The sequence below is a fragment of the Dama dama genome, chromosome 30 (genome assembly GCF_033118175.1).
Source record: "Dama dama isolate Ldn47 chromosome 30, ASM3311817v1, whole genome shotgun sequence".
Classification (NCBI taxonomy): Eukaryota; Metazoa; Chordata; class Mammalia; order Artiodactyla; family Cervidae; genus Dama; species Dama dama.
The window spans coordinates 22468562-22487103 of NC_083710.1; the positions used below are offsets into that span (position 1 = coordinate 22468562).

General features: G+C 42.7%; 1 pseudogene; it reads left to right on the forward strand.

Annotated features, from left to right (window-relative positions):
* The window catches only part of LOC133049722 (calcium-responsive transactivator-like), a 107612-nt pseudogene extending 90344 nt beyond the window's left edge, over nt 1-17268 (forward strand).
* Nucleotides 17269-18542: the final 1274 nt, after the last annotated feature.

The following is an 18542-nucleotide window of genomic DNA, read 5'->3' on the forward strand; positions in this document are numbered from 1 at the left end:
TGGTGAAGAACCCACCCGCCAATGCAGGAGACATGAGAGACTCGAGTTCGATCCCTGGGTCGGGAAGATCCCCTGGAGGAGGGCATGGCAACCCACCCAAAGTATTCTTTCGTCAAGAATCGCTATGGACAGAGAAGCCTGGCAGGCTACAGTCCATAGGGTCGCAAAGAGTCGAACATGATGGAAGTGACTGCTCACACACGCACACACAAGGGCTGTTAACAGAACACTGTCAGGATGCCGTGAAGAACAGGGGAAGGAGGGGTCTTTGCAGAGGGAACAGGAGAGGGTAATATTGCATCTAGACAAGAAAGATCCGTGCAGCCCAGGGAACGGCTAGGAAAGGGAGGAGGAGAAGATGAGCATGAACTAGCATGGTCGCCTAGGGCCACCAGCAGATTTCTGGGTGCAATAGAGGAGGTAGGGAAAGGGGCTTGCACTGGATCAGGGGTCCTTGTTTACCAGGAGCCAGAGTTGTCACTTTTCGCTGAGGATAATGGGAAGTCACAGAGGAAATCTAAGCAGGGGACAAATAAGATCCAATTTGCATTTGGGAAAAATAACTTTGGTAGCCACAAAAGGGATAAATGAGGACCAGGTTGGAGTGGAGAGAATCCTAATACATGATTGCAAGCATCCAGACAAGAGATGATGAGACTGAATGAAGACAGAGCAGTGAGGAGGAAAGGAAGGGAGGGTGAGGAAGGAGTTAAGGGGTAAACTGACGGTCACGGTCACGACTGATGCTGCACAACACGGGGTGGGAGAACAGAGCTGGCGTGGACTGGTCTCTGGCTCAGAGGCTCATCTGATGCACGAGAGGACTAAATGAAATCATGTGTGCTTGCGACATGGAAGAAGTGCAAAAAATATTATTTCTCCTCATTTTCCTCCCTTATTCCTGGCACCATCACCTACCCAGTCTCTGCGGCCAGAAATGTGGAAATGATTCTACCCTCCTCTGTCCTTGACCCACCACGAGCAGAGTCACTCGCAGCAGATGCCACCAAATGGGTAAAAGGGATGATAGAGACCAAGAGAGGGGACTCATCCTCATAAAGCTGACAGTCTGCCTCTGACCTGGCTTTATTTTTTTTGGATGAGAGGGCCAACAGGAACCCGGGTGAAGGGCGCTCTGTGACTTGCCCACCTGCAGCGCTGGCGGCCAGATGAGTACAGTAAGTTCCCCACATACGAACAAGTTCCCTTCCCACAGTGCGTTCATAAGTCCAATTTGTTCATTCAGTCCAACAAAGTTAGCCTTGGTACCCAACTAACACAATTGGCTATATACTACTGTAATGTAATGGGTTTATAATACTTTTCACACAAATAATACATTAAAAAACAAACATAAAAAATAAGGAAAACATTTTTAATCTTACAGTCCAGTACCTTGAAAAGTATAGTAGCACAATACAGCAGCTGGCATATAGGGGCTGGCATCAAGTGAACAGGCAAGAAGAGTTACCGACTGGAGGAGAGGAGATGGGAGATGGTAGAGCTGAAGGGTCGTCAGCAATAGGAGGGTAAGCTGGAATTTCACTCATGCCTGACATTGATGGAACGCATGTTTGCATCTTTGAAAGTCTGCAGCTTGAAGGGTAGTGTGTAGTGACTTACTGAGTACTTCCTAAATCAGCGGCCCCACCCCCAACATACCCATCCTCTGCCTGGTTCTCCTCTCTCCTTCCCAGCTCCCATTCACTGGCTCCCCAGTTAACAAGTGCTTGGCTGGCTATAGAGACTGGAAATGAGTCTGAAAGGTTATCCATACTCTCCCCAAGGGAAATGGCTAAGAAGCTAGACTGCAAACAGAGTCAAATACAGTTTGGGGTCATTTTTTAAGGAGAAGGTGTTTTATTTTTATAAATAATAAGGACTGGCACAGATGCATTAACAGAAAACAAACTTATGGTTATCCAGGGGGACAGCAGAGGTGGAGGGCCAAGGGAGGGATAAACTGAGAGTTTGGGATCGACATACGCACAGTACTGTAATATAAAACAGATAACTAACAAGGATCTACTGAATAGCACAGGGAACTGTACTCAGTACTCTGTACTCAGTACCCAGTACTCTGTACTCAGTACCCAGTACTCTGTAATGTCCTGTATGGGAAAGGAATCTAAAAAAGAGTGGATTTGTGTATGTATAACTGATTCACTTTGCTGTACAGCAGAAACTAACAACATTGCAAATCAACTATCCTCCAATAAAACATTTAAAAAATAATAATAAAGACTGGAAAAGGCAAAACTAATGGGGACAGAAAACAGGTGCATTGTTGCCAGGCACTGGGACCATCCCCAAAGTGAAATGTTTAATACCTCGATTGTAGGGTTAGTTACATTACTGCTGTATTTTTCCCAAAAGGCGTGGAACATTAAAAGCATAAACTTGACTGTACGTAAATTATACCTCAATAAACCCGACTTTAAATAAACAGACAAATGAACAAATAAATATATAAATAAGTAGGTAGAAAGGACTCAGTAAATGTTTGCTAAAGTGATTCTGACTGATACTGATAAAGTATTAACTGTCAACACTGCAGACTTGACTCCTTCCTGGAATGCTTGCATTTTAATGTGTGAACATGCTCAGTCATATCCAATTTTGCGACCCCACAGACTATAGCCCGCCAGGCTCCTCTGTCTATGGAATTTTCCAGGCAAGAATACTGGAGTGGGTTGCCATTTCCTCCTCCAGGGGACCTTTCCAACCCAGGGATCGAACCCAAGTCTCCTGCATTGGCAGGCAGATTCTTTATCAATGAGCCACCTGGGAATCCCATGCGTTTTAACAGAGAGTTCTTAAAGAAAAAGTCTTGAAATCCCAAAGAAGTTAGTATTCAGTAGGATGAGCTTTTTCAAATGCAAAGTATTTCATTACAATCTGAAGGGAGAGTTCTAGATGAAAGGAAAGGCCTGGAGGCAGGGAGCAGGTAAGACCTTGCCTGTCTCACAATTTACAAACCACGGAAATAAGATATTTTCCTAAGTCAAGTCACCCTCCTCTACCAATTCTTCACCATTTCCATGAGAGGCCTGAGTTTTCCTGGATTATTATCCTGGCCTTTGATGTCAGATTCTTACTGGAAAAACAATTCTTATTTACCAGAGATAAAAAGATGCAGGAGACATAAGAGTTGCAGGTTTGATCCCTGGGTCAGAATGATCCTCTGGAGAAGGGAATGGCTACCCACTCCAGTATTCTTGCCTGGAGAATCCCATGGACAGAAGTTCTGGGTGGGTTACAGTCCATGGGGTTACAAAGAGTCGGACACAACTGAGCAACTGATCACACAAAAGGATACTACAACTAAATTCAGACTGGAGAATGAGAATGAGTGCCTGGCAGCTGGAACAGGCGCTATTTAAAGTCAGCCAGGAAGCATAAACTGTTAGGTATAAAATAAGCTGCAAGCATATGCTGTACAACACAGGGAATATCACCATTATTTTATAACAACTATAAATGGAGAATATATTATAATATATGCAAATTATATATAAATATATAAATTGTAACTATTGTACACCTGTAGCTTATAATATATACAAATTATATATAAATATATAAACTGTAACCAACTCTATTGTACATCTGTAGCTTATATAATATTGTATAGCTATACTTCAATAAGAAATGTAAAAGCAAAGATTAAAAAGTAATTAAATAAATAAAGTCAACCCAGGCTGAAATTTGTCCCTGACCCATTGCATATGGGCCAAGCCAAATGGTGGCTTTGAGCTGATCACCTTTCTCCCATCCCACTGAGCTGCCAGTGAGGTGGCAAATGATCAGACTGATTTTAGCCTCATTCTGCTGCTTGGGTCTGCCGAGAACCAGCAGAACTCCCCAAACGTCCTAAGAAGGAAATTTGATTTCTCTAAAATTCACTCTCCGATGCTGTATTACCAAAGCGTGTCACTTTTCTTTTTAATTCAAATTTTCTCATCACAGAGAACAAGGATCCTCTTTTACAAACCATTCAGGGAACTAATTTTTTTCTAAGCAATTCAAAAACACAAATGTCAAATTCCTGACTTTTTTGCCACCCTGGATACTTCTCACTGCTTCGTTTCCCCTGAGTGCACGCTAACACACTTTTGAACAAATGAAATAGCATCTATCACCCTTGGCAGCAAAAAGTGAAGGAGTGACGCTTTCCACGGCTTGTCCCTGACACTCCACCCTGGTGAGGGGTGGGAGGAGGGTACTGCCTATTCCCCCTAGGTTAAGTAGTTCATCAGTGTGACCTGAATTATCTATTCCTCTATGGCATCTGGTCCCATCACCTCATGGGAAATAGATTGGGGGACAGTGGAAACAGTGTCAGACTTTATTTTTTTGAGCTCCAAAATCACTGCAGATGGTGACTGCAGCCATGAAATTAAAAGACGCTTGCTCCTTGGAAGGAAAGTTATGACCAACCTAGACAGCATATTAAAAAGCAGAGACATTACTTTGCCTACAAAGTCTGGTCAAGGCTACGGTTTCTCCAGTGGTCATGTATGGATGTGAGAGTTGGACTGTGAAGAAAGCTGAGCGCCAAAAAATTGATGCTTTTGAACTGTGGTGTTGGAGAAGACTCTTGAGAGTCCCTTGGACTGCAAGGAGATCCAACCAGTCCATCCTAAAGGAGATCAGTCCTGGGTGTTCATTGGAAGGACTGATGCTGAGGCTGAAACTCCAATACTTTGGCCACCTCATGCGAAAAGACCCTGATGCTGGGAGGGATTGAGGGCAGGAGGAGAAGGGGATGACAGAGGATGAGGTGGCTGGATGGCATCACCGACCTGATGGGCATGAGTTTGAGCAAACTCCGGGAGTTGGTGATGGACAGGGAGGCCTGGCGTGCTGCGATTCATGGGGTCGAAAACAGTCAGACACGACTGGGCGACTGAACTGAACTGAACACCCTCTCTGAGAGGCAGGTTCAGAAGAAGGAAGCATTGTGCTGGAGAGGGGGCGGACAGTGACCACAGCAGGGGTGGCCTTCTCTCCTTGTGCGTTGGGCCAAGATGTCTGGGAAACTCAGGAACGCGAGCAGCTCTCACACTCCCAGTCGGCTGTCCCTAAAACATTTGTCACCTAGCTCCGCCCAATTCTGTCCCTAAACTGCCCCTCCAAAATTGAATCCTCTTTTACAACACTTGATCTGGCGCCTCCAGCTCTGTGCTTCCCCGGGCACAGCCCTTATGGGGCTTTCTGAGCCCCGCCTCCCTCCTCACCCGCAATAACAAAACACAAAGAGTCAACCGGTTAATTGCTTCCTTCCTACCAAGAGGGCAACTAGTTGGCTACACCTGCTAAGATTGTTCTAACTCTTGCCTGCGGAGTTGATGAAAGGGTTCTACTTCTTTTGAAGTTCAGTAAAAGCTAACTTTTATGGGCTTCCCTGGTGGCTCAGTGGTAAAGAATCTGCCTGCAATGCAGGAGACTAGGGGGACAGGTGGTTCGATCCCTGGGTTGGGAAGATATCCCCTCTAGGAGGGAATGGCTACCCACTCCAATATTCTTGCCTGGGAAATCCCATGGACAGAGGCCCCTGGAGGGCTTTGGTCCATGGGGGTCAGACACGACTAAGCAACCAAGTGATCATGCATGCACAGCACATACACAAAAGCTAACTTTTACTGAGTGCTTACTATAGTGCCAGACATCACGCTAACCTCCATTATGTCAGTTAATCCACGCATGGAAACAGAGCCGCAGAGAGGTGGCGGCTATGACAGACACAGTTGGGATTGAAACCCATGACCTGCCATAACCACAGCTACTAAACTCTCTTCACTGAACTAGGTCACCAGTCCCTCCTGCCCTCCCCACCCACAGCTCCAGTCTGTTCTAACTGGGATTGAGGACCCAACAAAGCGGGACATGGAAAGTGCTTTATTGGTCTGAAGGATTTATGGAACTCTTCCAGAAAATTCTGTGGGCTATCCAGTCAAGTGGACATACAAAATCAGGAAATAAACATGTATAGGAAGCCATCTCAGGAGAAATATAAAGCTTTCAATGTTTTATCATAATGTAAGAATCTGACAGTGTTGAGTTCAGTTCAGTTCAGTCGGTCAGTCGTGTCCGACTCTTTGCAACCCCATGGACTAGAGCATGCCAGGCTTCCCTATCTATCACCAACTCCCGGAGTTTACTCAAACTCATGTCCACTGTGTCAGTGATGCCATCCAACCATCTCATCCTCTCATCCCCTTTTCCTCCCATCTTTAATCTTTACCAGCATCAGGTTCTTTTCAAATGAGTCAGTTCTTCCCATCAGGTGGCCCAAGTATTGGAGTTTTGGCTTCAGCACCTGTCCTTCCAGTGAACATTAGGACTGATTTCCTTTAGGATGGACTGGTTGGATCTCCTTGCAGTCCAAAGGACTCTCAAGAGTCTTCTCCAACACCACAGTTCAAAAGCATTAATTCTTCAGTGCCCAGTTTTCTTTATAGTCCAACTCTCACATCCATACATGACCACTGGAAAAACCATAGCCTTGACTAGACAGACCTTTGCTGGCAAAGTAATGTCTCTGCTTTTTATTATGCTCTCTAGGTTGGTCATAACTTTTCTTCCAAGGAACAAGCGTCTTTTAATTTCATGGCTGCAGTCACCATCTGCTGTGTAATAACTATAAATATTGTGTTAGGCATATTTAAAGTAACTCTTTTTTATGATTGTAAATTTTTTAAATTAACTTATTTATTTTAATTGGAGGCTAATTACTTTACAATGCTGTGGTGGTTTTTGCCATACATTGACATGAATAAGCCATGGGTGTACCTGTGTCCCCCCTGTACATGTGTCTGATTGTAAATTTTAAACATTCTCATTGCAGAAAATCTGGGAAATACAAAAAAATTAAACCAAAAATGAATCTTACATACATATCCATCACCCACAGTTAGCCTCAATATAATGTTATATTATATCACTATATTATATAATAATATAACCTCAATCACTAATGTATTGGTGGGTTTCCTTTCAGTTGAGCTTCCTTGGAGTTTCAACTGGTAAAGAATCCTCCTGCAATGTAGGCGACCAGGTCTGATCCCTGGGTCGGAAATATCCCCTGGGGAAGGGAATAGCTACCCACTCCAATATTCTTGTCTGGGGAAATCCCATGGACAGAGGTCTTTTTTCTACATAAATATATATATATTTTCTAAGTAGAATGCCTATGATATAAAAATACACATACTTGGCTTTTCACTGGATATTATGTTAGCCAGCATTTTTTCCTGTAATTAATTTTTTGGAAAATAGCATTCTAATGGCTGCAGTTTAGTCAATAAACAATAATTTATTTAACCATCTCCCTAAAGTTGGGCCTTTCAGTTTTTCCCAATTATTCACTGTTATGAGAAATGCCATCTCTCCCTTAGTATTTCCTCAAGATTGTTTACTAAAAACAGAATTACTGAGTCAAGAGAACTCTTATAATTTTGTAAACATTTTTTCCTACATACAATTTAATGATTCTAAGTATTCATATTGTTCTTTATATGATTGTCCAAAAGAAAGTGTTGAGCTTATGCTAAATATATCATTGTTAGCTTTGTATAGTTAAAATCCTTTTGGTAAAACCATTATCTTGACTTGAATGAATAAATCTTTAAAAAGAAAAGAAGACAGTTGCAAATCATACCTATCTTTGCAGAGTAGTAGGTGTTTAAAGGCTTCAGAATATCTTGAGAGAATTTGTTATGATTGAAGATATAGTCTACAGGAATTTTTTAAAAAAGAAAAATTTTTCTCCAAAATGAAAAGTTGATTGTAAAAAAAAATTAAAGCACAAGAAGGCTGAATTTGTGGTGAATGTTAAATTTGAAGAAATTCTTGAATCTTTGATTCATTTCTTTCTAAAAGCTTTTTCAGATGTCAGCTTCCTAAGATTTTTATGTTCTCTGCTGCATTTAGCAAACCCGGTTAAATGTCAATGATAAAGACTGTTAGGAAGAACATTGTGCTTTGGTGAGTCACTATACTTAACCTTCAATAGCTAAGAAGCCAATTATCTGCAACCTGAGCTGTGGAGACCCTTACTTTCTTTCCTCTTCCTAATAGTTACCCAGATTTATGCTCATTTAACATCTCCTTAGGACCTAGAGCAAACGTGGGCAGAAGACATGGAAGAATATAAACCTCAAATCCATCAATTTTGTTACAGTCAACTCTAAATGAAGCAGGTTTTCTGTATGACATGGGCAATACTGATTAGTAGCACCTACCACCCTGAAGGAACACTGCTGGGTGCTGGGGAGACAAATGAGCTTAGGAGACTGTCAACCATCCCAGGATGCTGGGCCAGAAAAGGCACCATGTCAGCAGCTGACATTGAAAACAGGAGCAATACTCAGATATACTTCACATTTTGTTGTAATTGTTTACTTGCTCAGTTGTGTTCAACTCTTTGCAACCCCATGGACTATAACCCACCAGGCTGCTCTGTCCGTGGGATTCTCCAGACAAGAATACTGGAGTGGGTTGCCATTTCCTTCTCCAGGGGACCTTCCCAGCCCAGGATGAAACTCTCATCTCTTGCATTGGCAGGCGAATTCTTTACCACTGAGCCAGCTGGGAAGCCCACTTCACATTTAGGTAGAGTTTTTGCAAATTTCAAAAGGTCTTCACATATATGTGGTCATTTAGATCCCCTAATGCTCTAAAGAAATAATCATCCCTATTCCAGAAATGGAGCAGCACAGACCCTCAGAGAGGGTAAATGCCTTGCCCAGTATCACAAAGCCTGTAGGCAGCAGGATTAAATATCAAAACTGATGTTCTGATTGCAACCCTTCTAAACTCCCCAGCTGCCCTCTTACAACAAAATCTTACTGAGTCCTACTGGATGCCAAATCCTCCACTAGATAAAAGAGGATAACTGAGCTCCTTCAAGGAGCTCAAGATTTATCAAAAGGGACAGACAGAAACTGAAGCTGTAATACTAAATGATGGAAGCCATAACTGAGATTCATGGTAGCAAAGTACTTTAGATTTCAAGTGGGGCCAAACTGTCTTATAAGGAAACAGCCACTAATGTAGTGATAAGGAAGGACTTTAGACTTATCACATCTCTTCTCTCTTGCCCTAAATTTCATGGTGGTGGTTTAGGTGCTAAGTTGTGTTCAACTCTTGCAACCCCATGGACGGTAGCCCACTAGGCTCCTCTGTCTACGGGATTCTCCAGATAAGAATACTGGAGTGGGTTGCTATTTCCTTCTCCAGGGGATCTTCCCAACCCAGGAATCTAACCTGGGTCTCCTGCATTGCAGACAGATTCCATAAATCCAAATTAATTCTTTTGGCAGTACTACATGGTAGGTTAAGAACTTAGACTTTGGGTTTAAAACCTGGTTCTGCCTCTTACTGGCTCTTGAGCGAGCTAACCCTGAGCAAGTAGCCAACCATTCTAAGCCTCATTGCCCAACTCAGTCCAGTGGGAATGACTGCAATAGTATCTGCCATCTAAGTGGCTATGAGGGCTAAAAGAGATAACGCAGTAGAAGTTCTTCATACCTTGCCAGGTGTACACCAAGGCTTTAATAAATACTAGGAGGAGGAGGATGACAATGATGACTGGGTACCTTGATTATTAGGGAGGAGCAAAGGAAAATATCATCACGATAGGCAAAGATATCTCAAGGAGGACACAAGGAGCGCTAGTCATAAAGGAAAGATAATTTGGATTAGTTGCAAGAACAATGGGCCACTGAGATCTAGAGTGTTGGATCAGAGTGAGAAATGTTTGTGTCTCAATCAGAGGCAGATCTACCAGGAAGCTAAGCTTTAAGACCCTTCTTTTGCAAAGGCCCCTTCCAAGGCCCTGACAATCTGTTCGTGTGGTCATGTCTTTTTGTAAACTGTAGAAATCTTAAGCTTTATCAATCTTGGTATGTCCCAGGGGGTGCTGGCTGCAGCATCTTTTCCTATCCTATGGCCTGTCTTCATCTGAGCTGGAAGCTACTGCCAATCAAGCAGGGTAAGCATCTCTGAAATCTGTTTGCCATTCTTGTGATTGCTTTTGTCCAGATTTAGGCTTGATGTAGAGACTGGGGACCATCAGCAGAAATGGGTGAGTGGTTTGGAGAAAAGAGAACTGTTGCAGGGGAAAGATGCTGGGATATGAGGCATGACAAAGACTATCTCCTCAGGCTCCCCTGGTGGTCCACTGGTTAAGAATCTGCCTTGCAATGTAGGGAACACGGGTTCAATCCCTGGTCCAGGAAGACCCCACATGCCGTGGAGCAAGTTAGCCCATGCACCACAAACAACTACTGAAGCCCACGTACTCTAGAGCCCGTGCTCCACAACCAGAGAAGCCACTTCAATGAGAAGCCAGTGCTCCACAACTAGAGAGTAGCTTCCACTCGACACAACCAGACAAAGCCCATACAGCCACGAAGACTCAGCACAGCCAAAAATATATATTGATCAATTATTTAATTTTTTTAAAAGGAGGCTATTTCCCTGACCAGACTTTGGTCAGGTTCCTCAGAACTTTCTTCTCAACTAGGAGCCAACCACTAAAATTCTGTGTCCATCTCTTCATCACCCAATTTTAGCAAAAACGCTGCCATGTCAGTTGACCAAGAACCTTACCCTCCGTATCTGAACAAATTCTTCATCCCCAGGGCCCTGCCTTCAGCAAAAATCTTATCAAGTTGGTTTAGCCAGAATGCCTCCATACCCCTGATGTTTCCTCTTGGTAATTTTCCATCTACTGACCGCCCCCCCCACCCGCCCCCGGCCAACTCTGATCCTTGCCTATTGAGCCTCACTTGCCCGTGGTATACTCAGAATTGAGCTCAGTTCTATAGGCTGAGCACCGTTTGTACTTAATTGCCATTCAGCACAATAATTCCATATGTTATTATTAAATGTGTGTCCAATTAACTCTGATGACAACCCTTCTCCTAGCCTCGGTCTCTCTCCGTTTGGTAATTCAATTGTGACGTTAAAAACTCAAGAGGTTGTTGCTCCCAGGCTACAGTAAGGAAGCTGTGCTACTACCGTGTCATAGTTCCCACACAGGGCTGGAAGTGACTCATTTTCTTGTTAACCTGTGCTATATATACTCCAGAAAAATGAGTTGGCATTTCTAAGAATACCTGAGAGAAAAGAACAGACGTTTTTCTTTCTCTTCCTGTCATCTGAAACTCTTAAATCATAAACTGTGTAGTATGGGGGTTGGGGGGAGCTGAAGGAGGGGCCAGAGCAGGCTCCCCACCCCCCACCGCCACCATCGACAACCCAGTATCAAATAGTCTAACTCTGAAGAAATTTTCTTTACAAAAATACTACAGGGGTTGTTGACATCCTTCATTGTGCAAACCAACAAAGAACTGTTAAATACCTGAAACAAACAGAGCTTGTTTCTTCTTTTCCTCAAAGCTTGTTTCTGATCCTTTGATGGAGAACTTGGGCTAGATAAAAAGGAAGCATAGAACGACAAGTCATCATCCCACAAATATTTCATTCTCTCACCTCACTGCTTTAGATACACCTGGGAAAAACAAAGACGAATAGTTGAAAGAATGACTGTGTACTTGAGGTAATTCACATCAGTAATCTAAGATGAATAAAAAGAGTAAAACCATGAATAAAACCCATGTTAAAATGCAATTTTAAGTAGTTTTCCGTGTGGAAACTGGAATTATGGAAGAATTAGTGGTAAGCCCTTTTGGGGGTGAGGTTGGTTGATTTATGTCTCACGTCAACCCACTCCAGTATTCTTGCCTGGACAATTCTGTGGACAGAGGAACCTGGCAGGCTATGGTCCATAGGGTCACAAACAGTTGGACATGACTGAAGAGCCTTAGCACGCACACACAGTTGTGTTACTAGAGTGAAACTGGACTTAATGATATTTGTTTCAACTTCTCAGGACACTTCTTTCTAGAAGAGAGGCAATTAACAGGAAGTAGGAGGAAATGGTGGAACAACAATGGCTAAATTAAAATGAGTTGGCCTTTTAACTGGTAAATTCCAGTTAGAGCCATGCCTTGGGGAGGGCAATGGACCCAGTTTTCCTCAGTCCCATGGTGGTACTATACCACACTCTTCTATTTTGGAACACTTTAAAATTCAATGTAAAATTTTCTGTCTTGAATAAAGATAATCCAAGGGACCACGAAAGATGCTGGCAGAGGGTCTCTTTTCCAGTGTGATTGATTATCTCAGGAACCTACACTGACTGGGTTGCCCAAGGCCCTTTACCTTGGGGAAGGTCCTGACCTTATTTGGAAAACCCATCTCATTCTCTGAAAGTGTCAGGTAAGTGAACTTTTCAGCAGAGATGCCTGTTAATTTTGTATTTGTGCAAATTCCTTAATCTCTGGGAATCCTATTTGAGCAATGCATGATTTACTTACTAGTCACCAACTGCTAACCGGGCTAAAAGAGGTTTTGCTCCAGAGGCGCAATAATTAAATGCTAAATAAAACAAAACAAGAGACTTGAAAGCCATGTTTCCAGGCTAAACTAGGAAACGGGGCACATTCATCATTAGTGCCAGTCCTTATTGGATAGACCTTTATCCTGCCCCACGGCTATCTCTTTAATCACTAAACTGAAGCCTTTCAAAACAGCGCCTAGTGACTTTCTTGGTGGTCCAGTAGTTAAGATTCCACACTTCCAGTGCAGGGGGCACAGGTTCAATCCCTGGTTGGGGAACTAAGAGCCCACATGGTGAGTCAATTATTTGCTCTAAGTCACAAGCACCTTAAATCAGTCACCATCTTTGGCTTTACCCTGTAAGTCTATTTCACCAAGATGGCACCTCACTGCAGTCTATGAACTTATATTTGTATGTGATAAACACCATCAATAAACCCTGTGTCTAGATGTCCTTACCTTTCATTCTCAGATCTGTGCTCCTTTAAGATTTTTTTAAAACAATTTGAACAATTCCTTGAGTACCAGTCGTGTGCGTGCTAAGTTGCTTCAGTCATGTTTGACTTTTTGCCACCCTATGGACTGTAGCCTGCCAGGGTCTTCTGTCCACAGGATTCTCCAGGTAAGGATACTGGGGTGAATTGCCATGGCCCTCCTCCAGGGGATCTTCCCAACCCAGGGGTTGAACCTGCGTTGCAAGCGGATAATTTACCCATTGAGCCACCTGGGAAGCCCAGAGTAGCAGTTAAGCATATCTTATCCACATTCACTACAGTAATACCTGCAATGTCACCACACCTTAACAACCAAACAGGTAATGATATGACTGAATTCTAAATGAAATCAATAAGCAAATGGTTATCACACTGACTTCATTTCTGAGGATCTGATGTACAGCACGGTGACTGTAGTTAATAATACACTATTGCATACTTGAAATTTTCTAAGAGAATAGATCTTAAGTGTTCCCAACACACAAACAAAAAATGGTGACTATATGAAATGATGAATATCTTCATCAACTTGACTATGGTAATCATTTCAAAAGATATACATATATCAAAACATCACATTGCACACTTAAAATATATACAGGTTTTATTTGCCAATTTTACTCAACAAAGCCAGGGGGAAAAACAAAGTTATTTTCTGTTTTCTAGATTCTAATCATAATTATCTTTAGAGCTGCATAAAAAACATAACTTTCCAACATAATATATTTTTCAGTGACAATATACTCCATATGTATTTCCAAACACTAATCTATTGAAAAATGTTGCTTATTATTCTCATATAATTTTGCAGCCACCACTCTCATGACAGATACCTATCTTATTTATCTTTCTTTTTTTCCCCAATAATAAGCCATTAAGAAAAATTTTGAATACATGTCTGAATGTCTGAATTCTGTTATAAAGCTTTCCTGATTTTTTCCCCCAGTCTTTGGTTCTTGATATGAATTTAAGTGTTATCAATTTGATTTTAGCACTGGTATGTCTACAGTGTGAAAAAAACGTAAAAGACTCTGACTTCATAGAATAGATTCTAAACAACTCTTCAGGTTCACTGTTCTACACCTCTTAAAATTTTACTTTGTCTTTCTTTCAATTCGGAGATAAGTGCAGCCCAGTAGGTAGGTAACAAAAGGAAAACTCAGGAATGCAGAGTTGAAAATGAGATAAAACCTATGTTTTTCTATAGCCTAAAACAATGTCTTCACCTTTCTCCCACTCTTTAAATTGGAGCCCCTTATGAAGATTTATTAACATTTATAAAATCTAGAAGAGAAAAAGAGTTGTAGTATCTAATGAAAGTCAAGAGAAGTGTTTCATGTTGAAGAACAATCACAGTGTGTACTTAAGTCTACTAGAAAAAAAGCATAAAGGATTCCCAGGAGGCTAATCCTGTAAGTTAGTCACTGTTAATTCCAGTAGAAGCCATCCTCACAGCTGCCCTTATTCCTCAGCCGAAAAACCCCTAAGGGTTCCAGCCACACCGTTGCTGTGGTGACTGCTGCGACCACGTGCTAGTTTCAGCTGAAAAACACATTCAGGTTGTCAGCCTGTGCCACCAGATGATTTTGGCTCAGAACATTAAGGTTCTGACATTGCCTTCTCAAAACATGTTATCAATCCAACATGTGGCAATAAAGGAAAGCTGAGACAGAGCTCTTGTCTAGGCTGGGAGCCAGTCAGGGTCTCGGGGGATGACGATGTCTTTGGTCATCTCATTTAGAGTCTAGTCCTCAACTTTATGACTGAAAGGTTTGTTCTGTTGGTATGCCTAGAGACTGTTAGGCTTTAGGGTGCCAATTAACATTAATAAAATTCACAAAAGAATAATATATAAACTGGAACATCTATTATTTTTCATTGAGAAATGTAACCATCAAGAACACTGGGATTCCCATTCCCATTGGTCTCTGTGTGGTACCTAGAGAGTCAAATTCAAGTGGGAAGATTACTGTTATCTGGGAACCAAAGACAAAGGAATAAGAGACATGATTTTGGCGGCTGTTATTATCAAACTCAACAACTTCCCTTAAAATATTTTCTGAGTTCTTTGCAATGTATTTCTTCATGTAAACCATCTTCCTTTACACAGTGCAAATACCAACAAACTAGCCTGTATTGTCAAACAGGCTAATATGGGTTTAGAGCTTAAACTAATCTGATGAGTTTATAGTTTGATTGCCTTAATTTAGCATAGTACGTCCCCAAATTTTCAGGTTCACAGTTACAAATCATTACTCAGGATGTGTCAGTTCTACAGATGGCCAATGTGAAGGTGACTTTTCCTAATTCAGTCTTATGTACAGTTTTGGGGACGCTTTCACCAAACACCAGAAACAGGCCAGTGTTTCCAACTGTAGAAGAAGCAGGAAGACAGTAAAGAATAAAGACTTGATAACAGTTTAATATTTGATTTCTGGCAAGAGATTTGATTTTTTTTACATTCCCATATCAGATAGTCACCATTTGTTGCAGTATCTCAGAAATATAAACCCTTAAGAATCATGAGATACAAACGGAATAAAACTCAACCACCACCACAACAAAAACAAATAATCCAGTTGAAAAATGAGCAGAAGCCCTAAATAGACATTTCTCTAAAGAAGACATACAGATGAGCAAAAGCACATGAAAAGATGCTCAACATCATTAATTATGAGAGAAATGCAAATCAAAACCTCCTCACACCAGTCCAAATGGCAATCATTAAGTCTACAAATAAATACTGGAAAGGGTGTGGAGAAAAGGGAACTCTTCTACACCGTTGGCGGGAATGCAAGTTGGTGCAGCTACTATGGAAAACAGAATGGAGGTTCCTCAAAAAACTAAAAACAGAATTATTATATGATCCAGCAATCCCACTTCTGGGCATATATCCAGACAAAACTTTAGTTCAAAATGATGCATGCACCCCTATGTTCATAAGCACTGTGCACTATAGCCAAGACATGGAAACAACATAAATGTTCATCAGCAGATGAGTGAATAAGAAGGACGTGGTACACATACCACAGAATACTTCTCATCCACAAAAAAAGAATGTAATAATGCCATTTGCAGCAACACAGAGAGACTTAGAGATTATCATACTAAATGAAGTAAGCCAAAAAGCAAAAGACAAATGCCATATGATATCACTTATGCATGGAATCTAAAATACGGCACAAACAAACGTATCTGTGAAACAGACTCACATAGAGAACAGCCTTATGGTTGCCAAGGGGGAAGGGGGCTGGGGAAGGATGGACTGGAGTTTGGGATAAGCAGATGCAAACTATTATATATAGAATGGATAAACAACAAGGTCCAACTGTACAGCATAGGAATCTGTATTCAGTGTCCTGAAATAAACCATAATGGAAGAGAGTATAAAAGAGAATGTAATACACATGTATAGCTGAATTATTTTGCTGTACAGCAGAAATTAACACAGTGTAAGTCAACTATACACTTCAGTTAAAAAAAAAAAAAGAATCATGAGTGATATTACATGGCTGCTGGGACATCCCTCAAAGTAGGATAGGCTTTGGATCATTTTCATTTAAAAATTATAATTAAAAATCATTTAATTTATAAATTATAATGGGGCACCAACCACCGTGTCCCTGGCCACGCCAAGAGGCAAACGGGAGGGCGTCATGCAGCAGACCATCCAGAAGGTGCTGGAGAAGAACCACCACCTGGCCCAGCGCACCCTGGACCTCAGCAAGGGCAAGGCCGCCGAGTGCACCCAGCGCCAGGAGATCCTGCAGAGGAGCCCAGCCTACCTGGCCACAATATGGGACTCCAGCCAAAACACGCAGTCCCCACTCCTGCCCAGCCAATCCGGAGCACAATGCTGGGACCCCGAGGTCTGTCCCCGAGTGGCTCTGCCCAGGAGCTGCACTCCCCAGGGCAGCCTCACTGATCCTGTGGGCATGGCCCAGATCCGCAGCCGTCTGAGCCGCGTGTCCATGCAGTAGGCTGAAGAGAGCATGCTGCCCGCCACCTCCCCCGTGAGCTTACCCAGCAGCAGCATGGCTCAGGGCCTGGCCACAGCCTCCTGGGACCGGCTTCACAGAGCGTGTCCTTGCTAAGGGCCAAGGCGCCATCAGCAACTAGGTGTCTCAGGCCAACATCAAGGTGCAGTCAAACCCCAGCAGGCCTCATCCTGCTAGACTAGGCCGGGGAGGGAGCCAGCACCCCCAGGAGCCAGTCCATGGCCTTGGATGGTGGGAGCTAGCAGGGAGCAGTGGTCCGCAGGGCCCCACAGGGCCCCAGCCAGGCTCCTCCCAAGGTACCTGCTCCAGGAGAACTACAGCAGCCTGCAGCTTTCAATTGTAAAAACACGTTTTTTAAAATGTAGCATTTTAACCATTTTTAACACAGCTCAGTAGCATCAAGTACTTTCACATTGCTGCGCAGCCACCACAAACCACCAACAACTCCAGAACCTTCTCATCTTCCTGAACTGAAACTCCGTCCCCAGGAAACACTAACTCCCCATCCCTGACCCCCGGCCACATAGATCCCCTGGAGAAGGAAATGACAACCCAGTCCTGGGTATTCTTGCCTGGAGAATTCCATGAACAGAGGAGGCTGGCAGGCTACAGTCCATTGGTCACAAAGAGTCAGACACGACTGAGGGACCAACACTTCAGGCTGAGTGATATTCCATTGTATGTTTAGGTTACATTTCGCTGGTCCATGTATCTGTCCACCGACACTTGGGCTGCTTCCACTTTGGGGCTATCATAAATAGCGGTCTGTGAATGTGAGTTTACAAGTATCTCTTCAAGACTCTGCTTCCCATTCTTTGGGGTACAGGCAGACCTCTGAGATACTGTGGGTTCGGTTCTGACCACTTCAGTAAAGCAAATATTGCAATTAAAATATTAAAACTATAATGGAACAAATGAGCCAATAACACTGAAAGACTTGGGATACCCCAGCCAGTTGATATCTGTTCAAAGGACCTGCTATGTGATGCTGCGGCTCTCTCTCCACCACCCTAATCTCAGCACCCGTGGCAGCTTTGCCCCTGCATGAGCAACAGGCACAATGGCAAGAGAAGGGGATTTCAAATTTCTTAAGGTAGGAAGAACCACTGCTTTGTAAGATGTGAGCTCTAAACAAAACCTTGGTGCAAGACCAGTGATACCACTACACCGTCTGTACATCTCCACTGGCTATGCTCCTGACCACAGAAAATGAATGACTCGTGTGCTCAGAATCCGTGGTTCAATTACTGCAGCCCCATAATCATCATCTAAGTTGGACATCAGCACATTGGTGAAAAGCCCTTCTGGGGGCAGTGGAGGCCCCATTAACTTTGGCCCAAAAGTCCCTGTGATAGATGTTAAACTCTCCCCACTGCTCATCTCAGGTAATTGGCAATGCCAGTGTGACTCCATTACTGCCATCTGAGTTGGGGCAGTTAAGCCCTGTGTTAACAAGGCCTGTCTTAGCAATACCCCATACAACATCAGACTCCTTTCCTGTAAGACTCCCACAATTGTATTTCTTGAGCAGTGACCCTGCATGATCCCATATTTTAAAAGAAAAAAAAAAAAAAAAGCCTCAAATCCAGAGACTAAAATAATAAAAATAATAGAACCTCTCTCTGAATCATCTCAAACA